Source organism: Triturus cristatus, chromosome 3_2 (assembly GCF_964204655.1).
Source record: "Triturus cristatus chromosome 3_2, aTriCri1.1, whole genome shotgun sequence".
Classification (NCBI taxonomy): Eukaryota; Metazoa; Chordata; class Amphibia; order Caudata; family Salamandridae; genus Triturus; species Triturus cristatus.
The window spans coordinates 143,987,917-144,000,771 of record NC_140584.1 but is presented as its reverse complement, the minus strand read 5'-3'; positions in this window follow the sequence as shown (position 1 = coordinate 144,000,771).

Sequence of the window (12,855 nt, the reverse complement as noted above, 5' to 3'; positions counted from 1 at the left end):
TGCAAAACTTATTGTGGTGATTACTCCTTCTGTGGACCTTTGCGTGAGCACCGCCCCTAGTCCTTTGTCGCTAGCGTCAGTGGTTAACATTAACCCTGGGCGCGACACTACGCTTCGCCCACGTAGTGTACGTAGCGCTGCCTGCTTCGCAGTTTTCGAAGTAGGCGAAGCAGGCAGCGCCTACGCACACGCGAGGGCGAAGCGTAGCTGCCTGCCGCCCACCACCCGCCTCTCACCCGCCCTACTTTTAAAAGCTAAAATAAATTTGTAATAAAGCAAATTAAAGGCACTTACCTGACGCGCTGCGTCTCCCGGGGCTCCCTCTTCCTGGTTTTCAATTTTCCTGACAAATGCGCATGCGCGGATGCCCGCGCATGCGCATTTCTCGCAAGAAATGCACATGCGCGGTCCTCCACGCATGCGCATTTGTCAGGAAAATTGAAAACCAGGAAGAGGGAGCCCCGGGAGACGCCGCGCGTCAGGTAAGTGCCTTTAATTTGCTTTATTACAAATTAATTTTATCTTTTAAAAGTAGGATGGGTGGGTGGCGGGTGGCGCGTAGTGGGGCTACGCGAAGCGCGTAGTGTGCGTAGATTCGGGCACACTACGTGCTGCTTCACGTAGCCCCACTACGCCCACTACTCCCACCCTTAGTTAACATGGTTTGCGCATCTGGGTCAAACCCATGTATGGGTACTGCCTCACTGATATTTCTTTTCATGTCCTCAAACTCTTGTTGTTGCTCTTCAGTCCATTGGAACGTGGATTTGTCCTTCAGAAGTGACCGCATATTATGGGAGTTGGATGCAAAGTGTGGAACGAATTTACTATAACACTCTGCCATACCCAGGAAGGTTCGGACGTCCTCCCTGTTCTTGGGTGTGGGGGCATCCCTTATTGCTGCGACGTTGGACGCTTTCGGTTCGATGCCGTGTTGACTTATCTCGTGCCCTAAATACGTGACCTTGTTCATTCCGAACCTGCATTTGTCCCATTGGGCGGTGAGTCCGTTTGGCATTAATACGGTTAGGACTTCCTTCAACTTCATGTTGTGGTCCGCTTTGGATGCTCCCATTACCAATATGTCGTCCTGGAAATATTGGATGCCTTCTTTCTTGTGGAACAACCTGTGCATCAGTTTCTGAAATACAGCGGCCGCTGAGGCGAGTCCGAATGGTATCCTCAAGAACTTATAGCATCCGAACGGTGTGATAAATGATGTCAAATAGTTGCAGGATCGATGTAAGGCAATCTGATGGTAAGCGGATGTCAAATCTATGGTGGAGAACCATTTTGCCCCCTGGGTTCTGGCTAACATTTCGTTGATCCTGGGAAGCGGGAACTTGTCTACCACAATGTTTTTGTTAAGTTCTCTTAGGTCAACACACAACCTCACCTTCCCATTGGGTTTCTGCGCTACAACCAAGGGCGCCAACCATCCCGCATTGTCGATCGCCTCTTCAACTCCGTTGTCCTCCAGTCTCTGCAACTCTTCCTGTACCGCTGTCCTGGTCCGGAATGGAATGTTGCGTGCCTTGTGGGACACCGGTCGGGCCCCCTCCCTCAGATGAATTCTATGCGTGAACTTCGCCATGCGGCCGATGGAGTCTCTGAAGACTTCCGTAAATTCTTCCTTCCATCGCTGTGCTTCGTATTCTGGTCCCTCTTCGGTCATGAGGACCTGCGTGTGTCCTCCTGGGTTCAACTTCATTCCCAAGGCTCCTTGGTCTTTCCAGCCCAGTACCGACGGTCCTTTTTCGGCCACGTAAAGTTTCCCTTTGCATTTTCTGCCCTTGAACTCGAAGGAAAAAGGGCAAAATCCCACCATGGGAATGGGCTCTCCGGTGAATGTCACTGGGTGGATGTCTGTGGGCCTTAGGTGATAACTTGTTCTCGTTACAAACTCCTTCTCCCATATTTTCCTCTGGATAATCGTGTAGGGTGACCCCGAATCTGCTACCATGGTCACTCGTACCCCTCCAATCGTCATCTCACACTTTGGCTTCTTGTCAGCGGTGCACTCTATGCCTAGAACTTGCTCGTCTTCCTCCTCCTCATTCTCTTCTTCTTCCTCCTTGCGCGGCCCTTGTGACACATACTTTACTTCGTTTCTAGGGGACTTCCTCCTGCACACTTTCTCATAGTGTCCCACTAGTCCACAATATGCGCACTTGGCGCCGAATGCAGGACAGCCTTTGTCGTTGGCGGTATGAGTGCCGCTGCCGCATCTATAGCAGGCATTCTTACTCCAATTCCGTTGTCCTTGCGGTCTTGCGGTTCTTGGATTGTACCTTTTGTAGTTCCGCGCTCCTTGCTGTCCTGGTGGTTGCTTACTGTCATGTGTCTTCCGGTCCTCAACTTTGTACACCGCTTGCTCTTGATTGCCTTCACGTTTGGCAGCTTCTGCGCACCTCTTGGACAACTCCGCCTTTTTTACTAAGGCCACGACTACCTTCAAAGGCGCATCGCCATTGGTCCACAGCTTCTCTGGAATAGAGGAATTTACCGTGTGCATGATAATTTGATCTCTTATCAGTTCTTCCTGCAGGGTTCCAAATTTGCACGTTATGGCCTATTTCTGTAATGCCGCCACGTATTCGTCGACCGATTCCCCTTTGTTTTGCTTCCTGTGGTAGAAATTATACCGATCTATCGCTGTGCATACCACGGGGCGGTAGTGGTTATCAAGGTCTTCTATTGTGTGTCGGAACACATCATCATCCGTTGATGGTCTTTCCTCTTTTACCAGGTCTTGGAAAACTCTTTGTCCCGCCGGGCCCAAATGATGAAGGAGAATTTTCTTCCGCCGTGTACTCGTGAACTCTGCTTCTCCCTCTTCTTCTAACGCTGAGAGGTAGTTCAGGAAGTACTGTTTCCAGTCCTCCCACGGCATCTCGGGTTCCCCTGCTTTTGCCAGGAATGGCACTGGGTTCGCCAGCGAGAACGTCTGAGAGCTCATTTTCTCCCCGTCTGTGGCACGCTTCTTTATAGGGGTAGAATTGTTATGGAGCTCTGCCTCCTGGGCGTCCCTGCTACTCGCGTCGTCCTCCGGGCTGGATTCTCCACTCTCCGAGTGGCTTCTGCTTGTCTCCTCCAGGTTGCAGGACACCCCTGCTGGGGACTAAAGGCTGATGGTCTCTCTCTTTCCCTTGGGCGTCTTGGGGACATTAACCCAGGTGCCCTTACTTGCAGGATGGCTGGCACCGGGGTTAGTAGCTGTGCTGTGTCCCTGGGCTTGCTTTGCTGTGGCGCGCGCCGGAGCTGTGGCGCTCTTACCGCTGCTCTGCTGCGCTCCCGTCGACGTGCTCCTGGTGGGCTGCTACTGGAGTGCAGGTCGCCTCCTCACCACCTCGTCGCCATTGTAATGTTGGTAGCAATGTGGAACACTTGTGGCCAAGGATACCCTCACACCTTAGGACTTTGCACGTTATCTTTATTTTATGTGCCATACACGGGAGCGCCGGACCGGTGCTCCGTTCTCTTACGAATCGGCGCGCCTAATGCCGAAAATGGCCACCGCCGGAAGTCCGCTGACGTCACACGCAGTGTGCGCCGGCAGACTAGACCGCTACACCACAACCCTCTCTCTCGTTTTTTTATTATGGCAAAGTATTCCCTTGTCTTTACTATCATTAATTAAAGTACTCAGGTAAATTTCGTTCTATTCCTGAATTTCGTGTTATTATGTGAAGTTTCTCAAAATGAAGTATTACGAAACTTGGGGCATATTATCAAGCATGGCGTTAAAATTATCGCCTGTGAGAATTCCAATAGAAGCCCAGGTTGACACCAGAACATGAGCTTCTATTGGAATTCTCTGCGGCATATTATCAAGCCCATTATCGCCGCTTTAGCGGCAGTTTTCTGCCGCTAAAGCGGCGATAATTTTAACGCCATTTCTTGATAATATGCCCCCAGGGGGCATATCAGGGGGGCATATCAGCAACACCCGTCGATAATTATCGCTGAGATAGCGTCCTATTAGCAACGCTTATCTCCTCAGCGATAAAAATCCTCACGCTAACTGCCTAACGTGAGATTATCGCTGGAAACCCAGCGATAATCTCACGCAATGTGGCGTTAGCTAGTTGATAGGGACTCACAAACTTAGCCATAATATCCACCTTCCATAGGATATCATGGGTAAGTCAGTCCTGAAGCAGGCGTACGGAAAGTAGTGCTTCTTTTCCTTACGCTATGCTTCATAGCGTGGGGCTTGATGATAGGAGAAATGTCGCTTAGCGATATTTCTCCTGTCATGTTCGGTCAGGATCGCCCACTTTGCATCTCATTAGGGATGCAAAGCTGGGCGTTAGGAATCCCCACGCTAAAGCAAGGTTTCACGCGTTAGCGTGGCCTTGCTAATTAGGCGATAAAATTATCACCAGCTTGTAAATATGCCCCCTTGTTCTTTTCACCCAGAAAAGACTGTTTCTTGTAGGAAACGTCCTGTCCAGAGACAGTTTCTGATTTAACTAATCTCCCCATTTCCTACGTGACCTTTCGTTTATGGGAGTTATGCCCTCGAGTGAAACAGTCACACCGTGACACCAGAAACGCGCCTTCTGCTCCAAACAGCCACATTTTGGAATTTTGTGTAATTTCATAATTTACCATGAAATTTAATTTTGTAAAACTGAAAAAAAATGCAATTTCGCAAACTACTATTTCTACATGAATGTTTAATCCATAGTTTGTAATGTATATACACTTAAGTAGTAAATGTGTTTCGAATATTGCTCCCCTGTAACATTTCCCTTGGACCCCCTTGGAATGCATTTTAATTATATGCTGTTTGCTGCTCGATCAACTTCTGTATTTTAAAGTGTTCTCACACATCTTGAGCCTTGTACACAACACGCAAGATTACAAGAATGAATGAATACGTGGATGCACCATCAGCGCCAGTAGAATACAATTTTTAATTTAGAAAAATGCAGGATGGACAGTAAGAAACCACTGTGGTTTCTCGATCAAACCCTTCTGCTATCTCAAAACCCATTCACACAAACTTTGTTATGATTTACTTCTGGCTAATTCACAAATTCACTGAGAAAGCCAAGACTACTCCTGTCTTACTCCTGAAATTCAAAAGTAAGACAGGTGTACTGCAAGAGCAAGTCACACTGTTAGATATGGGCTTCGTGGTTTGCTGAGATATGCACCCAGGCCAGGCAGGAACCACCACTCTATTCAGGGAGAGTAAGAAACACACTGCAAGTTTACCTGTGCTCACCCTCTGGCAGCTTGGCACAGAGCAGTCAGGCTAAACTAAAGAGGCAATGTGTAAAGTATTTGTACAACACACATCACACATACACACACACAGTACCACAAGGAATACACCACAAAAAGACTTTTCGCAGGTTTATAAAAATATGTTATTGTACTGTCAACAAAATAAGACCAAAACAATAAAAATGCAAGTAATTCTTTTCATGTTATGAATGTTAAGTGTGTGCATGTAAAACAATGTTTAACACGGTCTTCGTACTTCTATGGAAATAGGCACTCATGCTGGACCTCTGAGAAGCGACCACATCCACCAGAAATCTCGATCAAATAATACTCCCAAGTTACTAGGGAGTAGGCAGGTTGGTCTGGGGGGAAGCACTCGGCCAAAACAGCTGAAATGTCTAGAACTCTCCATAAGGGAGTGCCCACCGGCTACATGTTTCCCACAGGCCCCACTAATTCACAGTAACTTGCGGGACGAGATTTCTGAAGTTGTCACGCCTTGGACGGTGCCGACGCAGGGGCTGGGCTGCGGAGACAGGCTGACGTGCCTGATGTGTCTGTGTATCGGGCACACCCATGGCCTCCTATGCAACGCGGTGCTGGAGAGTTGCACTGGGAAGAGCTCCTAATGGTGTCCTAAAAAGGCGGTGATCGGCCCACACAGCTTCAGAAGGTTGCAGCACGAACCTAAGGTGAGGCGCTGATCCTGAACCAAGCAAAAGCACTCGATCTGTAAGCTGACAAGGTGCTTGATATTTCACAACACAAGGCTGGCGATTATGCCAGCTCTACTCTTTGTCAAAGTTCAGCTGCCAAACTCATGGGTTGCAGAGTTCCATAGCAGTAGTAGGACGATGAAGTCTTTGATGGGCCTGAAACTTTGGGAACAGGGGCCAGCAAGCCCTTAGAGATCACTTGAGCTTCAAGCAGAAAAGCAGTCTTCCAGAAAAGCAGTCCAGTTGAGTCCTTTTGGCAGAACAGCAGTTCCTCTGGTAGAGCTGAGTTACAAGTTGGAACTGGCACCTTCTGGTTGGCTAAGGTGAGGCCAGAGCCAGGCAGAAACGACCACTCCCATCAGGGGCGAGTGATTACACTCACTGTATATCCTGTGCCCACCGTTGGGTAGCTTGGCAATGATCAGTTAAGCTTATCACAGAGGTAATGTGTAAAGCATTGACACAGCACTCCCTCGTAATAAATACACTGAGTGTCACGAAAGAGACATCACACTTGGTGTATGTAAATAAAGTTTATATTCAACACACACATTACTTAATACATTATGAGTATCACGTATTTCTGGGCATAAATCCCACTTGCAATACTAGGCCCAACCATGTTAAAATTACATCAGCAGGATGCACAGTTGGGAAAGATCCTGCTTTACCCCCCCCCCCCCAGCACCCCTATGCGGTGCAAAACATTGTCAGACCTTGGCCCACTCTGGCAATTATTGAAACTCAATACCACAGTTATAGGGTGCACCCCAGATCACAACAATATCAAAAACATGTGCATACAAAGAATTACAAAATTTTATATCAGCATCGTGGGCTGAGGCTGCACATGTAAAACCAGTGTCAAACGTAGTGCTCTGTTGGCCAAGAATCAAGGTGTAAAGCAACACCACTGGGGGCGTGTAAGAAATTCTGGACAGTACAAAGGCAGTCACTCACAAACACACTCACTCATCACCGATAAGCAGTGCAACAGATATCAGGCAGGTTTGTATGGAACGCACTCACACACATACGCTCACAGCACCATAATGCGGTGCAAATGATATCCGACACGTCAATGGACAGCACACTGCAGATCATGTGTCCCAAGCCTCCCTCCACCTTCCAACTCACCCTGACCACCCTATGCCCATGGGTTGGAGATAACCAGTCCTTATTCGCCAGATACTAAGCCGATTGCAGCCAAAGTCACACCTAGTCCCCGGGAAGAAGGTCGGGGTAGGTAGTAGGACTAATCAGGAGGCAGTCGTCAAATGTGGGTTTGACCACCACTTGGGAAGTTTACCTAAAGGATGCAGAGCAGAAGTGGGCTGAGAGCTAAAGTGGGTCACTCAAAAGAGTTCCACAATGTGCCTTCCTGCACCAGCCCAGTTCTGTGAAGCACAAGGGGGGTGTCATGCAGTCTCTTGACCCGCTTTTGATGCTCTCTGAAGCGTTCCTTCAGCCCAGTCAATCACTCTCACTACCCAGGCCTGATCGGGGTAATACTACCTGGCAACACAATATAATCGTGGGCCGGGTGAGGAAAGGGGAGTTGGTCCCTCGCACCGAGGTCCCAAAAGGGAACAATTGGTGAATGGGGAATGAAGAAGGGGAACCTCTCCGAAGAAAGAAGCTACCAGTCAGGTACACATTGATCAGAGTCACTGCTGGGCAATCCAGGCATAATGTTTGGTGCAGGGTGATGCGATTCGCACCAGACAATTCCAGCTTCCCACAATGAAGAGTCGCACTCTCAGTACCTCCCTGGAAAGGAGGCACTGCGTAAGGTGCGCGTTGATCAGAGTTGCACCAGACAATTCCGGTCACACACAACGAAGAGTTGCAAATTCCGCACCTCCCTGGAAAGCAGCCACAACACCTGGCAAACATTGATACATGACGCATCAGACAGTTCCTGTCACACTCAACGAAGAGTTGTAAATTCGTACCTCCCTGGAATTGAAACACAACACCCGGTGCGCATTGATAAACGTTGCGCCAGACAGTTCTGGTCACACACAAACACACATGCAAGTTTAGCAATGTCACACAAAGTAGAATGAGGCACTCCAATGGAGACGTCCTCACCTTCGAATGTCTCAACCTGTTAATCGAACACCATACGCAACAAGCATGCAGTTGCACGAGAGAGATGTGGCATGATCGACAAAGTGGGCCACACAGGGTCCCTCAACCAGTGAATCTGCTCACCACCAACAAGATGCTTATGCCTATCGAGGCCCTACAATGCTGTGGTCACAATTCTTAGATGTGGGCAGTACTATTGGAGCTCTGCACCAGCCAATTTAATGCTCACACCGCACTACCAGTTGGGATCAAAAGAGACGACGTTGGCACTGAAGAGTGCACCGTTGTCTAAATGTCCCAGGAAGATGGTGGGGGTCCCTCTGGGGAGGTATTTGATGTCTCTGAGACCTCCACACAAGAACAGCGGGCAAGCCAACAAGACCTTGCAGAGCGCACTTCATGGTCCCACACAGCAGCAGGTAGTCAGCCCATGCCAGCCACTATTTAGGAAGCAGAAGACAAACAACTGATGGACGGAATGCAGAACAAATCAAAACATTCATCCCCAGTCAAGAGATCTGGGTTAAATCCATCATTCTTTTGCTCACCATGCCACCCCAGTTTATACTTGGCCATATGCAAATCAGTCTTGACCCTGTGCCTCATGGGAACAGTCCAGCCCGAACTGCCAAACCAGGTCCTCCCTGGACCAGAAACAAGCATCCTAGGACTGGTTATGGGGTTTCATCCCCCTTCAGCCAGGATAGCTTGATTCCAGTGGCACAGTGAGCCCGGAACCCACGTCTGGGCATACCACTATTTAGGAAGGGCACACTGTCCTTCCCAATGACAGTAATCCTCTTTGTACACAACAGATTCCTCTGGGGATGTGCACCACACATTTCTAGGTTCTCGATCCCACATCCACACAAGTGTATCTTTGCCCTGCTGAAGTATGGCACCAGAAGTTATAATGCTGTGTGCCTTTGAAGTGGGCTGGTTCAGAGGGTTGTCCCTGTGAACCACAGGTGTCTCTTCATATTTCAGTCCTCTCTGCCATGGGGCCTTGGAATGCATGTCTAAATCTTTACTCTGGCTCCCAGAGGCCAAGTGTCAAAACCTCCAATCCATTCAGCCACTCCCTCAAATGGCAGAGGTCTGTCATTCTAATTGCATGCCCAATGTTTATAGCTGTCTCTGGGGAATGCACAGATGTGCTGCCTCATCCTCCAGTGTGGACTAGAGTCAAACTAAAAGGCACACAAAGAGTATCAAAGCAGAAAAATCTCCACTTTCTAGAACTGGTATTTCTTAGCTAGTAAAGACAAAACCACCTTTACCCCAGGAAAAGGGTTGTCATTGTGAATCCAATGATAGGAAACAGTATGAGGCTGCTCCACTGCAATCCTCTATTTTAGCCTGAAGTAATTCCAAACATTTCCTCATGTTAGCCTATGGGAAGAGCAAACCTCATAGGTAGTGGAAACACACATGGGTATTCCTCACTACCTGGTCAGAGAAAAAGCATGTGTACCTGCCCGGCTTTTCACCTATCACTCATTTCACCCCTCAGGACTTACCCTAAGGGTGCTCTAGTGGTAGTGAATGGTTCCATCAGGATGGCTAGTGATTCAGAAAGGCCATCCTGAGCATAAGCGCAATTGCGCACACAGAGACCGGCAATGGCAGCCTTGTGACATGTTTTAAAAACATGAGGTAAGCACCACTTCTCACCATGTGTAGGAAGGGTGCACACACTTTCACTCTGCATTTACAGTGGAAAGTGACCAGAGTTCTAAGGCCACAACAAGAGAATCAGCAAAACCAAGGAGGTATCCTATGGGAAGAGCCTACCCCCCCCCCTAGGTAGAGAAAACCCACAAAGGGGTTCTTTACTACCCAGGCAGAGAACACACATGCATACCTACCCAGCTACTCACCTACCATGTGCTGCATCCCTCAGGACTTACCCTAGAGATGATCTGGTGATAGTGAAAGGCCCACTCAGGATCAACTAATATATGAGAAAGTTCAACCTAGGCTAGTCTGATGGGTGGCACAATCAGTGCTGTGTCCCACTACTAGCCTGGGCATGTGGTGTACCTTTTTACAGTGCACTCACAGGTACAACACCTAAACCAATCAATTAAGCACCCCTTCTTGGCATGCGTAGGAAGGGTGCGTGTGCTTTACCACTGCAGTACACTGGGAAAGTGTCCACCATCCTAAGGCCACAAACTGAGAGTCAGCAAAAACCAGGAGGACAAAAAGCAAATTGATTTAGACAACTCCCCTAAGAAGGGCCATTTCCAATACAAGCCCAGTAGTGTCTGATTTTAGGGGGACAGCACATGTCTCTTTTCAGCCTAGTCCTGTCTATCCTGTCTGCCAGCCTACCTTTGGGGAGTTGATCAGTGCTTTGTGTGAGGACAGGACACTACCAATTGCAGTGTAGGTGTCAGCTCCTTCCTTCCCTTTTGCTCAGGAAAAGCCATCAGAATGCAGATGCCCTGTGTTTGTGGCTGCCTAGAGGGAATGCACAAAGTGTAGCTGTCACCATACCCCAGGCATGTATTGGAGACAGGCTGTAAGGCACATAGAGCAGTAAGTGCAAAGAAATGTTCACTTTCCAAAATTGGCACTCCTTAACTAGTAATGTCAAATACAACTTTACCAGTAAAGAGGCTTTGTCATTACCAATCCAAAGATATTTTTAAAAAGCAGCTACTCCTCTGCAATAAGGAATTACATCTTAAAGGTATTTTTAAGAATCCCCAATGTTACCTATGGGAGGAGCAGGCCTCACGGTAGTGAAACACAAATTTGAGTGCTGGTCAATACTAGGACATATAAAACAAGCAGGTACATGCCCTAGCACCCTGCTCTTAGGGGTGACATATACAATAGAAAGAGAGTTAAAGGCTTGGCATGTAGGTTTAAATGGCAAGTCGAAGGGGCAGTGAAACTGCACATCAGGCACTGGAGTGACAGGGTTGAAAGGCTAATTCTGTGAGTTGTACAATCAGTGCTGCAGGCCACTAGTAAAATGTAACTTACAGAACCTGGGTATATGGTATACCATTTTACAAGAGAATTACAAGTAAATTAAATATGCCAATCATGTATACACAAGTTACACACATGTTTAGGGAAGAAGCATATGCACTTAAGCACTGATTAGCAGTGGTAAAGTGATCAAAGTACTAGGGCCAACAAAAAGATACCGCAAAACGTGGAGGTAAAAAGCAAAAAGATTGGGGGAAGACCACCCTAAGGATGCCAGGCCTAAGACACACCTATCCATACACAGGACTGGACTGGGAACCGAAACCGGCCCTGGCAAACTGCTCGGTCGGCCTCCCAAGGGGGTGAGTGGGGAGTGCAGCCGAGTTGTTTGGTAGGGACGGTTTTGGCCGATTCAGTTACACAGGGCCGATATTGACGGCCCACGGTGACAAAAACGGCTGCCCAGGGGCCCAAAACCAGCCCCCTCCATCGCAGCCCACTGGGGAAACGCCTGGTGCCCGCTATGGCCAGTCCGGCCCTGTCCATGCACCAGCCTATGTGAATCAGGCTCTTAGTGTTCAATAGAGGTTCACTTGTGAAGAAGACAAGCAAGATTTTCTGGAATACTGCTCACTAATAACCCCTTCCGAGAGTAAGGCAGAAGTAGCTTATTCCTGCAATTCAAAAGTATGTCTAGAGTAGTGCAAGAGTAAGTCTAAGCAAATTCTTTGTTTATCTATGTATATTCATTCAGATTAACAAACTGCAAATTTATCAGATTAAATTTTCTAAACATCTAGTAAAGGTTGGTCTCTCTGGGACAATGCTTACAATCATGCTTTATTTCTATGAATCCTTAAAACTGCATTTTGATGAACTAGAATAACTATTACAGACAAATGCAGCTATTAAGGAAAGCTAGAGGTTGCGGAAAAACACTCCCTAAACGGGATGTAATCTATCCACATTCAAATTATTGTCACACTCTTTATTGACAGAAGATCCCTGACTAACTGCACCGCCGTCCCATCCTTGCAATTTTCCTTTCTGCGCAAATTCCCTAGATTGTTCCCTCAATTTAAAGGGCCCCTAATCACATATGACTTTCTACATGCAAATACAGTATAACACGCTAAATAAAAACAAATCTGTAATAATATTATTGTTACTGCTATTATTCGCAATTTCCGCAGACATCCACAGATACACCTAAGCCAAGCACAAATCCTAATATTATAAAGTAACGTTTTTTTGGTAAGGAACACATGTTAGTATTTATTACAACTGCTTATGATGGTAACAGAATTTGCATTTGCTTGCACATGCTGTATCCCTGAATCCTGCCTCCAGTACACGACTGTTTGAAGAAATTACAATTCCAATAAAATACATTTTAATTTTCATTGTGATGTATACATTTATTGCAATCTGTCATGCTTTGAAATACATCTGTGAACTCTGTAAAACACACCAGAAGTGCTGGCAGGATCTTAAAGAAAAAATGAGAACTTTAGGAAAAATCTTGGTTTGGACTGTGCTGCAGCAGAAAGACTGCTGCCCTTCAAGGAGTCTAAAACCAAGGCCTCACCAATGCCACATATGACTGATGCAGCTGGCAAGCTGTCAAAACCTTTACTTGACACATAAACCAATTATGAGACATTGTAAATAACGTGCACCAATTACACGATAAAGAAGCTTGAGAGATAAATTTGAGAGAACGTATTTACTGCATTGTAAAAGCATGCCGAAAATGGTAGAATAGATGAAATCATATTGGTTTGAAAATTATATATTCATATTTTTTTAGCCAGTTTCAGCATATTATTTAAACGTGTATTAGAATGTTAAAGTGATACAG